General features: G+C 37.1%; 1 protein-coding gene across 1 annotated transcript in view; it reads left to right on the top strand.

Annotated features, from left to right (window-relative positions):
• The window catches only part of LOC126474447 (MAP kinase-activating death domain protein), a 596,268-nt gene that overhangs the window by 162,897 nt on the left and 419,844 nt on the right, over positions 1-13,527 (top strand). The window lies entirely within an intron of this gene.

The following is a 13,527-nucleotide window of genomic DNA, read 5'->3' as shown; positions in this document are numbered from 1 at the left end:
CAAAAACTATTATGAATACCTTTGCTTTCTTCTTTAGTTATTTTTGAAGCACTTTGCATCCACATTGGTTGAGCATCATTACAAAATATTTTAGCAGTAATGATTTTAACTTTTCTAGTGCTGTATGTTTTACCTTGATTCCTTTTCAGTTTCACCTCTTGTCTTCCATCTGCTCCCTGTCATTTTCTTGTATGATTGCTGTTGCTCATCTTCTTCATTAGTCTCATGATATTCTGAAGCGCAATACAAAATTTTTCCCTCTTCATTCATGATTTCTCTAAGCCTCTCTGAATCAGTCATATTATCATAAACATAAGCTCATACAAACAGCAGTAACAACTGCCAAATAATTAAGCTAATTGTTTATACAACAATGAAATAATAAAATAGTATAAAAATTTTCTGACAAAAGTTACATGAAAACAATTTGTTGGATGATGTTATAATACAAAATGTCACATGAAAACAACTTTGGTAATTTTAAAATGAAAAACTTTTCTGCAAGTAGTTGTTAGTAATAATAATAATAAACAAGAAACTTCCCAGTGGTGGAACAAATGGTTCAGATGGCTCTGAGCACTATGCGACTTAACTTCTGAGGTCATCAGTCACCTAGAACTTAGAACTAATTAAACCTAACTAACCTAAGGACATCACACACATCCATGCCCGAGGCAGGATTTGAACCTGTGACCGTAGCGGTCGCTCGGTTCCAGACTGTAGCGCCTAGAACTGCACGGCCACTCTGGCCGGCTAGTGGTGGAACAGAAAACTAATTTAGTTTCACAGCATTATGGTGTAAGTCAGATTTAATTCACTTTGCCATGAAATGTAAATAGAAAATCTAATTTTGTTTCGTGGTGTTGTTGTGCATGTCGAACGGACTTCATTTTATCATAACATTTATCATGCAAACCATTTCACAGTAGAACTTGTGATGCCATCTGTGATGCTATTGCACATACAAAGACATGCATCACTATGCCATCCAAAAGAAAAAGGAGTACTTAACTCATTTTTGTCAATATGTGACTTATATCGTTATATTGTAAATCCCTTCACTGCTTCCAGCATCTGATGGAGATGATGAAGAGTGTTGTGTCTAAGTATGAACTCATCACAAATATACCACCTGTTTTCTTACTTATTATTTATTAAATGTCTGTGTCCTCTTACAAAACCAATGAATCATGATTGGAATCCAGATGCATCATGCTGTCCAATTTTATATAATCACAAATCGATGCTCTAAAATTCTAATCCATCAGCATGACATTAAAAAAAATTGAGCATGTTAGTGTACATAAACATCTGTTGACAAAAGTGAAGAATGAAACCATGAGTGATAGAGTGTTAGACTGCAGCTGAGTTACACCACTGCAATAAGTTAGAAAAATTAACTTTCATTACAATGACTATTCACAATATGGGTAGAGTTGACAATACCTCCAAAACTTCCAACCATCACTTGCTCATTTTTGTGTCTGCTGCTGCCCTTGGTTCCCCAGCTCTGCACAACAGTGGTTGTGCAATGGTTGCTGTTGTGGTTGTGGAGATATGAGTGTTTGGTTGGGTTGCCGTCATGTTATGGTGCTCACCAGGACTTTTATGTCTCCTCTGCATCACAGTATTTTTCAGGGAAGAATTTGAGATGTTATATGTTGTTCTTGAATGTTTAGGGATATTCTCAAATGTTCACAAATAGTCTAGAATATTGCCAAATGTTTTAGATGGAAACTGAGAAATGGCATATATCACATTGCTCCACAGTCTGCCAAAATCATCTTAACCTGGATCGTGCAACATAGTAAAGACAGAGAACCAATTCAACAAAAAAAGTATTGCCACTAACGGATAAAAACTACATAAATGAAGAATGGTAATGTGACTAAACAGTTTTAACAAATGAAGTAATTCGATAAGCAAATCATCAAATGCAGAGTATGATTCCAGGGGAAGAAACACATTTAAATCCATTGATACAGCATTAACCAATGAAATTTACAAAAGAACTCTTACATTTGCACTATGTTCCTGATATGCCCACACCAAACAGCTTCTAAATAATGTCATATAAGTGGAAATATAAACTAGAAAAGAAAATGGCAAGTCAGTATTCTTACCACGAACTCAGTTCATTTCATCTACCTTACAATTCACTTTTAAAATCTCCCCATAAGATACTGATGGCACCACCTTTGATGAGCCTTGGGCATGGCCACCTTTTGTTTATCTGTTGTTTATGTGCCATTCAATAGACTTTGATTTGTTACTGAGACTTAATAAATGTTGTACCTTTTTATTCCTGTGTCTGAATTTCGATTCCATGAACCCTAGTAGGTTACAGGCCTAGTTTATTCACAAAATTTCAACACAGAAGTTTATTATGTCTTTTAGTTGATATGTGATTCAAGTTACCTCATGTGTCATTTTTTGTAGCATGTAGAATAAAGGAATTTCAAGAAGCTTTGTGAAATTTGATAGATCGAATTCCAGTAATGGAAATATCAAATCTGGGCTTTGTTCAACACCTACAGCATTTGAGATGTGGTGGATGGTGAGAGAGCATAACCCAAGATTTGATGACATCTGCTGGCAAACTGTGGGTAAAAGACAATGGTCATGCCATGTGTTGCATTTCACCTGTGATCGAGTACTTGCAACTCAAATTTTTGATAAGGTGCACTACTGCTTGCGAAATGTGGAAGAACAAACATCCAAAGTGAACAAACTCTGTGTTATGAAGAAGTTTCATGATTAGCAAATGAATGTGAGTGATTCATTATTGCGACATATCGCAAAAATCATGAACATTCTGAGCCATGTCAATTACTTAAAGGTGAAACTGTGTTGGTCTTAGTGATCATGGCCAAGATCCTTGGAAGTCTTATGATGGAGTTTCATGCCATTGCCATGACCTGGGACAGTGTGTCCAGGGCTCAGCAAATGATTCTGAAACTCCAAGAGTGACTCATCCCTAAAGAAAAATGATTGAATGACTTGGAGGAGGCATCCATTATCCTGGCTGCAACTTCATTTCGAGGCTGGAAGGAAGAGCATACAGATGTGAAGAAGAAGAAGAACCTGAATCAGGCAGATTCAAGAGGAAAATTTACTTGCTAGACATTGGGAAAGGAAGGCCATCTGTAGAGAAATTGCCATTCTAAGAAGAAGAAAAATAGGGAGCAAAATAGAGGTGATGGAAATGCATTCATTGTTACTGACAGAGGATCATGCAAAACTGGTCTGCATGATAAAGTGGTTTGTGAGAGTATGTTGAATGCTGATATGAGTGAAGTCTTGATTACTGACTGTAGGGGATCATGGCACATCATTTTTCCATGAGAATGGTTCAGTGAAATTCATGAGTGTCAGAACATTGAAGTTTCAAGTGTAGATAACGCTAAATGGAAGTGAAGACAATCAGATCAATTAAAATAAAGAAATTCACAAATGAGTATGGAGAAGATGGACAAACTTATAATGCAGTCTACATCCTAAAAACGAGGAAGAATTTATTATCTGTCAGTATTTGCATGACAAAGGTTTTGGAGTGAGATTTGTAGCTAAGTACTTTAACATTTCTTGAGAGGGGGATGTGTCATTATTGAAGGAATAAAACAAGGAAACTAAATTTGCAGAATTTTTTTGGTATCAAACACCCAATGTGATGTGAATTTATCATCCACAAATAACCTCAAAACTGGCACAAAGGATTGGGTCTTGTAAATGTCAAACTGATTGTGAATTTGATCAGAACAGATCTTATCAAGGGAATAAACATGTCTGATGCAGCATCATTCTTTTGTTAAGTGTGTAAATATGCAGAGTGTCATCGTTTATCTTTTAACAAGAAAATCAGAGCAAGACATTTGGGAATCAGCGATTTCATATACAGTGATGTGTGCAGACAAATGGTGACTGAATGAGGTCAGTGGTGCATACTATTTTGTAACATTTACAGATGATTCATCTGGTTTTTGTCATGTCTATTTATTGAGAAATAAGTCTGATATTTTTATCATTTCAAGGAATTGGGATGACAATGTTGAACAGTCTGTCCAGAAGTGTGAAGACCCTGAAGATTGATTGAGGGATGGAATACTTGAACAAGAACATGAAGAGCTATCTCATTGAATGTGGGATAGAATTTGAGACAATGGAATCGTATACTTCACAACAAAATGGGAAGGCAGAACACAAACACAGGACCATCATTGAGTCCACAAGGCCCATGCTCATTGGGACGAATGTTCTGAAAATTCTGTGGGTGGAAATGGTTGACACCACTGTTTATATGTTAAATCAGACTTCAATCAAATAGGGAAGAAATGCGACACCATGCGAATTATGATCAGGGAAGTGAATTAAGATCAGGGAACCCCAAATCTCACAAGTGTAAACTTTCAGTGCAGAAGCATGTCTCTCTGTTCCTAAATTTTTCTGCAAGAAGTTGGATTCGAAGGCCAAGAAAATGATTGTGGTTGAATATCAGGGAGGATCTTGCAGTTACAGACTTTTTTAATCCATAAAACAATAAAATCATCAAATCCCAAGATTTGAATTTCAGTAAGCATGCCCTGACGATCCATAAACCCATTTCAAAGCAGCATTTTCTTGGTTTATGTAATTTTGTTTGCTATTTGGTCTCCAAAACTGAAGAATCTGAAGGTTAAGATGGAAAACACAATGTCAAGCCACCAGCTGAAGATGTGAGTAAACTACAAAAAGGTGGGCTCAAGATCCTGGACAACCACATGAAGATTAACAGCAGTCTTACAAGTTACATGACATGAGTAAGATTTGACCTCCAGCCAGATATGATGCAAGCTATGTAGACTGTCTTGAACCAAACACCTTTGAAGAGGCAGTCTTGGGTCTAGACAAAGGAAAATGTAAACATGCAATTGAAGAGGAACATGAAACACGTCAAATGAATGAAACTTATGTCATCCTGCTATAAAAGGACCAATGGATGATAGATTTAAAGTGGGTTTTCAAAACTGAGCCACCAAAAATAAAAATTGCCCCTGGTACAACGGTAGACTTTTTGCTTGAGGCTTTACTCAAAGCTCTGGACTGTACTACTAGGAAACTTTGTTGCCTGTCCTGCGATACAACTCACTGCACACGGGGGAAGCTGCCAATTATCTGGACTTCTTGGATTTGTTTGTGGATGGTGGGCTGTTGATTAGAGAAAGCAAAGAATCTTTCAAGGTAATTGCAGATGGAATGAAAATGTATATAATAACTGTTTCTGAAGTGAAAGTCTTTTTCAGAATGGAAATTGAATGAAATAATGATTTAAAACATTGTTTGTACACCAAAAAATGTATGCAATGCAAATCTTGAAATGTTTTGACTCAGAAAATTTGAATCCTGTATCTGTTCCAGTGGATCTAAATGTGAAATTGTGCTCAGCAGATGAAAATGTGCCAGTTGTAGTTAAATTTCCATTCCTGGAAGCAATTGATCCACTTTTATTTCTTGCAACTATTAGTCATACAGATCTGGCTTCCAAAATGCCTGCAGTGAGCAAATATGTAAACAGTTATGAAGACAGTCATTGTCAAGCCATCATACACATTTTCAGGTATGTGCAACGCACGAAGGATTTCAGTATATTGTACAGAAAGAGCAAAGACAAGATGGTTCTGTTCAAGTGTAGCAACTTGGATTATGCAAGAGATATAGGAATAAGGTGGTTGACCTCCAGTTTTGTTATTCTGTTATCAAATTTACCTACAATGTTCCTCCCTGGGTCAAAGAATGGTAACTTTGCCTGCCACAGAAGTGGAATATGTGGCCGCCAGCATGCTGTAAATATGTGATATGGTGCAGAATCTGCTAAGTTATTTCGGAGAGCAATGCAATCAAGCAACAAACCTCGTTATGGATAATCAGAGTGTGATAAGACTCATAAAAAATTCCAAACTTCATAAAAGATCAAAACATATTGATATCATTTCATAAGAGAAGAAGTATGAAGAGGGAGGAATCATTATCAAGTATGTTCCAAGTGAAAGGCAGTAAGCAGACATTTTAACAAAATACTTGACATTTTAACCAAATCCTTGAGACCCAGTTCTATATCAACACTTACTTTGATTCTTTGGACTCTCAGAGATTGACATTTTAATTCTACCAGGATTTGGTACTATCTCACATATTGTATGCCAAGAAAGAGGGAAAATTGAATCATTTGGAATGTTAGGTATAATTTATGCCATACTATCAGTTGGATTAATAGCTCTAAGATTTGTTTTACTATTCACAATTGGCAGGTTAACAGGCCTAGTATTAGCAAACTCATCTCTTGATGTTCTACTCCATGATACATACTATGTAGTAGCACACTTCCACTATGTATTGTCCAAGGGGCAGAATTTGCAATTATAGGAGTTGTTGTTGTTGTGGTCTTCAGTCCTGAGACTGGTTTGATGCAGCTCTCCATGCTACTCTATCCTGTGCAAGCTTCTTCATCTCCCTGTACCTACTGCAACCTACATCCTTCTGAATCTGCTTAGTGTATTCATCTCTTGGTCTCCCTCTACGATTTTTACCCTCCACACTGCCCTCCAATACTAAACTGGTGATCCCTTGATGCCTCCTAATATGTCCTACCAACCGATCCCTTCTTCTAGTCAAGTTGTGCCACAAACTTCTCTTCTCCCCAATCCTATTCAATACTTCCTCATTAGTTATGTGATCTACCCATCTAATCTTCAGCATTCTTCTGTAACACCACATTTCAAAAGCTTCTATTCTCTTCTTGTCCAAACTATTTACCGTCCATGTTTCACTTCCATACATGGCTACACTCCATACAAATACTTTCAGAAACGACTTCCTGACACTTAAACCTATACTCAATGTTAACAAATTTCTCTTCTTCAGATATGCTTTCCTTGCCATTGCCAGTCTACATTTTATATCCTCTCTACTTCGACCATCATCAGTTATTTTGCTCCCCAAATAGCAAAACTCCTTTACTACTTTAAGTGTCTCATTTCCTAATCTAATTCCCTCAGCATCACCCGATTTAATTTGACTACATTCCATTATCCTTGTTTTGCTTTTGTTGATGTTCATCTTATATCCTCCTTTCAAGACACTGTCCATTCCATTCAACTGCTCTTCCAAGTCCTTTGCTGTCTCTGACATAATTACAATGTCATCGGCGAACCTCAAAGTTTTTATTTCTTCTCCATGGATTTTAATACCTACTCCAAATTTTTCTTTTGTTTCCTTCACTGTTTGCTCAATATAGAGATTGAATAACATCGGGGAGAGGCTACAACCATGTCTCACTCCCTTCCCAACCACTGCTTCCCTTTCATGCCCCTCGACTCTTATAACTGCCATCCGGTTTCTGTACAAATTGTAAATAGCCTTTCGCTCCTTGTATTTTACCCCTTCCACCTTCAGAATTTGAAAGAGAGTATTCCAGTCAACATTGTCAAAAGCTTTCTCTAAGTTTACAAATGCTAGGAACATAGGTTTGACTTTCCTTAATCTAGCTTCTAAGATAAGTCATAGGGTCAGTATTGCCTCACGTGTTCCGATATTTCTACGGAATCCAAACTGATCTTCCCCGACATCGGCTTCTACTAGTTTTTCCATTCCTCTGTAAAGAATTCATGTTAGTATTTTGCAGCCGTGACTTATTAAACTGATACTTCAGCAATTTTCACATCTGTCAATGCCTGCTTTTTTTGGGATTGGAATTATTATATTCTTCTTGAAGTCTGAGGGTATTTCGCCTGTCTCATAGATTTTGCTCACCAGATGGTAGAGTTTTGTCAGGACTGGCTCTCCCAAGGCTGTCAGTAGTTCTAATGGAATGTTGTCTACTCCGGGGGCCTTGTTTCGACTTAGGTCTTTCAGTGCTCTATCAAATTCTTCACGCAGTATCATATCTCCCATTTCCTCTTCATCTACATCCTCTTCCATTTCCATAAAATTGTCCTCAAGTACATCGCCCTTGTATAGACCCTCTATATACTCCTTCCACCTTTCTGCTTTCCCTTCTTTGCTTAGTACTGGGTTTCCATCTGAGCTCTTGATATTCATACAAGTGGTTCTCTTTTCTCCAAAGGTCTGTTTAATTTTCCTGTAGGCAGTATCTATCTGACCCCTAGTGAGATAAGCCTCTACATCCTTACATTTGTCCTCTAGCCATCCCTGCTTAGCCATTTTGCACTTCCTGGCGATCTCATTTTTGAGACATTTGTATTCCTTTTTGCCTGCTTCATTTACTGCATTTTTATATTTTCTCCTTTCATCAATTAAATTCAATATTTCTTCTGTTACCCAAGGATTTATACTAGTCCTCGTCTTTTTACCTACTTCATCCTCTGCTGCCATCACCACTTCATCCTTCGAAGCTACCCATTCTTCTTCAACTGTATTTCTTTCCCCATTCCTGTCAATTGTTCCCTTATGCTTTCTCTGAAACTCTGTACAACCTCTGGTTTAGTCAGTTTATCCAGGTCCCATCTCCTTAAATTCCCACTTTTTTGCAGTTTCTTCAGTTTTAATCTACAGTTCATAACCAATAGATTGTGGTCAGAGTCCACATCTGCCCCTGGAAATGTCTTACAATTTAAAACCTGGTTCCTACATCTCTGTCTTACCATTATATAATCTATCCGAAACCTGTGAGTATCTCCAGGCTTCTTCCATGTATACAATCTTCTTTTATGATTCTTGAACCAAGTGTTAGCTATGATTAGGTTGTGCTCTGTCCAAAATTCTACCAGGCGGCTTCCTCTTTCATTTCTTACCCCCAATCCAAATTCACCTACTACATTTCCTTCTCTCCCTTTTCCTACTGACGAATTCCAGTCACCCACGACTATTAAATTTTCGTCTCCCTTCACTATCTGAATAATTTCTTTTATTTCATCATACATTTCTTCAATTTCTTCATCATCTGCTGAGCTAGTAGGCATATAAACTTGTACTACTGTGGTAGGCATGGGCTTTGTATCTATCTTGGCCATAATAATGTGTTCACTATGCTGTTTGTAGTAGCTTACCCACATTCCTATTTTCCTTTTCATTATTAAACCTACTCCTGCATTAACCCTATTTGATTTTGTGTTTATAACTCTGTAGTCATCTGACCAGAAGTCTTGTTCCTCCTGCCACCGAACTTCACTGATTCCCACTATATCTAACTTTAACCTATCCATTTCCCTTTTTAAATTTTCTGACCTACCTGCCCGATTAAGGTATCTGACATTCCACGCTCCGAACCGTAGAACGCCAGTTTTCTTTCTCCTGACAATGATGTCCTCTTGATTAGTTCCCACCTGGAGATCCTAATGGGGGACTATTTTACCTCCGGAATATTTTACCCAAGAGGACGCCATCATCATTTAACCATACAGTAAAGCTGCATGCCCTTGGGAAAAATTACGGCCGTAGTTTCCCCTTGCTTTCAGCCGTTCGCAGTACCAGCACAGCAAGGCCGTTTTGGTTAGTGTTACAAGGCCAGATCAGTCAATCATCCAGACTGTTGCCCCTGCAACTACTGAAAAGGCTGCTTCCCCTCTTCAGGAACCACACGTTTGTCTGGCCTCTCAACAGATACCCCTCCGTTGTGGTTGGACCTACGCTACGGCTATCTGTGTCGCTGAGGCATGCAAGCCTCCCCACGAACGGCAAGGTCCATGGTTCATAGGAGGTGTCATTCAATGATACCCATTATTTACAGGATTAACCATAAACAATACATGGTTAAAAATTCAGTTTACAATTATATTTATTGGGATAAACTTAATATTTTTCCCTCAACACTTCCTAGGTCTAACAGGAACACCATGATGATATTCAGACTACCCAAATGCATATACATTGTGAAATGTAGTATCAAGAATTGGATCAACAGCCTCTATTGTATCATCATCATATTCATTGTAATTATATGAGAAAGAATGGTTACAAATTGAGCAATTATATTCAGAGCTAATATAAGCAAATCAACAGAATGCTTACAAAATAATCCCCCTGCAGAACACAGCTTGAATGTTGTCAGAAATAGATTTTAAGATGCTCAAATAGTGGGAGTATTGAAATGTTATTTTTAATTTTCAAATCTCCCCATTTATGATACTGATTACATCACAATCGTATTTCTTTTGATGTTCCTTGGATGTAGCCCCCTTTTGTTTATTTGTTGTGTGTCTGCCCTTCAGTACACTTTGCTTTGTATTAAGATGAAATAAAAGTTGTTCCTTTGTATTCCTGTGTCTGAATCTGAATTACATAAAACTCAATAATTCAGCTTTAAGAGACTCCACTATCCAGTAAGATAAACGTACAGTGTGACATCAGTAAAGCATAAGGGCAAACACTGCAACTTGTCGAGTGAATTTAAAAGAATTGTGTTGTTTTGTATGGACAACTGTTGTTGTTGTTGTTGTGGTCTTCAGTCCTGAGACTGGTTTGATGCAGCTCTCCATGCTACTCTATCCTGTGCAAGCTTCTTCATCTCCCAGTACCTACTGCAACCTACATCCTTCTGAATCTGTTTAGTGTATTCATCTCTTGTTCTCCCTCTATGAATTTTACTCTCCACACTGCCCTCCAATACTAAATTGGCGATCCCTTGATGCCTCAGAACATGTCCTACCAACTGATCCCTTCTTCTAGTCAAGTTGTGCCACAAACTTCTCTTCTCCCCAATCCTATTCAGTACCTCCTCATTAGTTATATGATCTACCCATCTAATCTTCAGCATTCTTCTGTAGCACCACATTTCGATAGCTTCTATTCTCTTCTTGTCCAAACTATTTATCATCCATGTTTCACTTCCATACATGGCTACACTCCATACAAATACTTTCAGAAATGACTTCCTGACACTTAAATCTATACTCAATGTTAACAAATTTCTCTTCTTCAGAGACGCTTTCCTTGCCATTGCCAGTCTACATTTGATATTCTCTCTACTTCGACCATCATCAGTTATTTTTCTCCCCAAATAGCAAAACTCCTTTACTACTTAGAGTGTCTCATTTCCTAATCTAATTCCCTCAGCATCACCCGACTTAATTTGACTACATTCCATTATCCTCATTTTGCTTTTGTTGATGTTCATCTTATACCATCCTTTCAAGACACTATCCATTCTGTTCAACTGCTCTTCCAAGCCCTTTGCTGTCTCTGACAGCAAATGGACAACTATAAGTAGCTTATTGAGCAGCAGTAAAACTTATTTAGCTTTGCAGCAAAAAACAAGGCATCAAATGTAGTTTATAATAATCCATTTTGAGTAAGTTAGATGCTAAACAGGTTAGGTGATCAACATCCCCATTTTTTCCAATTCTGAAAATGAATGGAAAAAATACCAAAGCAAAATTTGTCATTTTTGGATAGTGGAAAATTAGCCCTGCATGAGTGACTTTCTTTGATTAGCCATAAGAGGAAGCTACACATTTTGTATCAGATACAGAGTTTTGAAGTGAAGTATAATTGATGGGTGATAATTTTTCTACTATGTGCAGTGGCTAGAAACTTATGAGGCCGCAAACCACATGCTAAACCAACCGTTTTTGTGAGTGGGCTTTTTATCACCATTAGACTAATTTTTGTGCATCAGTTTCATTTAATCTGTTGATTTGTGTTTGTGAAATGATCCAGTGGTCCTTCAGAAGCATTTTCCATAATTAACCTAAGCTCAAACATATCTATTGTCATGGTCTTGATGGCTACGATAAGATGTGTTTTCAGTTTATCCAATGATTTTGGTCATAGAGGAATGGAAATGCATTGGTGAAACCCTGCTCCGTGAAACAGCAAATTGAGATATATGATCAGAGCAGAAGGTGATGACTGCAGCAGAAGCATGACTGCTCTGTAGACTTGGCTGAAGTTGAAATCAAGAAGATTTTGAAAACTCCAATTCTCTTCTTGTTCATGCTGCTAATTACCCAGGATTTACTTCCATGCAAGACCACACTCCAGACACTACTTCCTAATACCTCAGTTTATATTAGGTATTAAAACACTTCTCTTTTTTGGAAATGTGTTTCTCACCATCACCCTTTTGCATTTTATATCCCTTCTACTTTTCCCATCATTATTGATTTTCCTGCTCCAATAGCAAAAATTATATATGATTTTAAGTGTAAGAAATATTAGGAAGAATTTCCTGAAAGTATTTGTATGAAGTGCAGCTTTGTGCAAAAGTAAAATGTAAATTATAGATAAACTCTACAGACAATAAGATAATAGAGACTTTTGAAATGTGATTCTGCAGAAGGATGGAGACAATTAGATGGTAAATCACATAATTAATTATGCAAATTGACTGAAAGAAAGGCTAGGTTGATTTGACACATCCGGAAGCATCAAGGAATAGTTTTTCTGATTATCAGGGGAATGGGGTGGAGGGTATAAAAATTGTAGAGGGGAATGAAGGTTTGATTACATTAACCAGACGCAAGTGAATTGTGTCTGCAGTAGTTATGTAGAGATGATGAGGGTTTCACAGGATATTAATTTCATTCATCATGATTGATGTTTTTGGAAAGCTGGCAACTGTGTCACTAATGATTTAAATAATGAAACTCTGCAAGAGTTACATATGTTTCCATCCTTAGCGCAATGCATTTTGAGACCTTATTCACATTTCCAAATGCAGTTATATACATGATTATTATATGAGGTGCTTGAATGTGTGTTTTCCCACCTTCCTTGGACTGTATTCACATTTTTGGAGTTATACTGCAATCAGAAAACTGAGCAATATAAATCTTGGAATTTGTGTTTATGTGTGGATGTCAAAAATAGCATATTTGTCTGCCTACTTTCAGACATTGTCCCTTATGCAGAATATCACGCACTTGCAATTCATCACTCGCTGTTTGATGTTTAAACAAAATATGTTGCAAAGAGATTGTGACAGTATGGTTCCAGAGGAAATTTGGATACAGAGGTGCTATATTTTCTGTGGATTACATTATTTATTTACTTAAAGTTGTCACTTATAAAATTGTTTTACCAATACTGACTATTACTGACTTTTAATTTATAATTTGTTATTTATTATTAATTATTGACTATACTTTATGTTTTATTTTGTTGCAAGTATTGAGTAAAGTCTCAGAATAAATGAGTACATTTATGGAATTTACCGTAGCTGTTAGATACAGGAGAAAAATTTTCAAAAATTAATTGATTCACTATCTAGCTTGTCCCTGAGAATTTTTTCCCCTTGATTTTGGCAGGGTACGCAAATTTTCAGCTCCTCCATTAAATACATTGTTTGCAATTTCTTGAAGTGATGGATTATCATAAGAGCTTCTTCTATGTTTTTCAATGGGTGGCCAGTGTTTGTGAATTGGTTATGTGTGTAACAGATGATTTGTTCAGTATGTCCAATATGAAAGTTCCTGCCAGTCTGTCCTTTGTGGTAGCTTCATCAAGTCTTACATGTGATTTTGTATATTCCTGAGCCTTAGGCTTTATTTTAAAGTATAAACTAATTTCTGTTGTAGTTTGCTGAGAAACGATACC

Source organism: Schistocerca serialis, chromosome 4 (genome assembly GCF_023864345.2).
Source record: "Schistocerca serialis cubense isolate TAMUIC-IGC-003099 chromosome 4, iqSchSeri2.2, whole genome shotgun sequence".
Taxonomy (NCBI): Eukaryota; Metazoa; Arthropoda; class Insecta; order Orthoptera; family Acrididae; genus Schistocerca; species Schistocerca serialis.
This window is presented reverse-complemented; position numbering and strand designations above follow the sequence as displayed.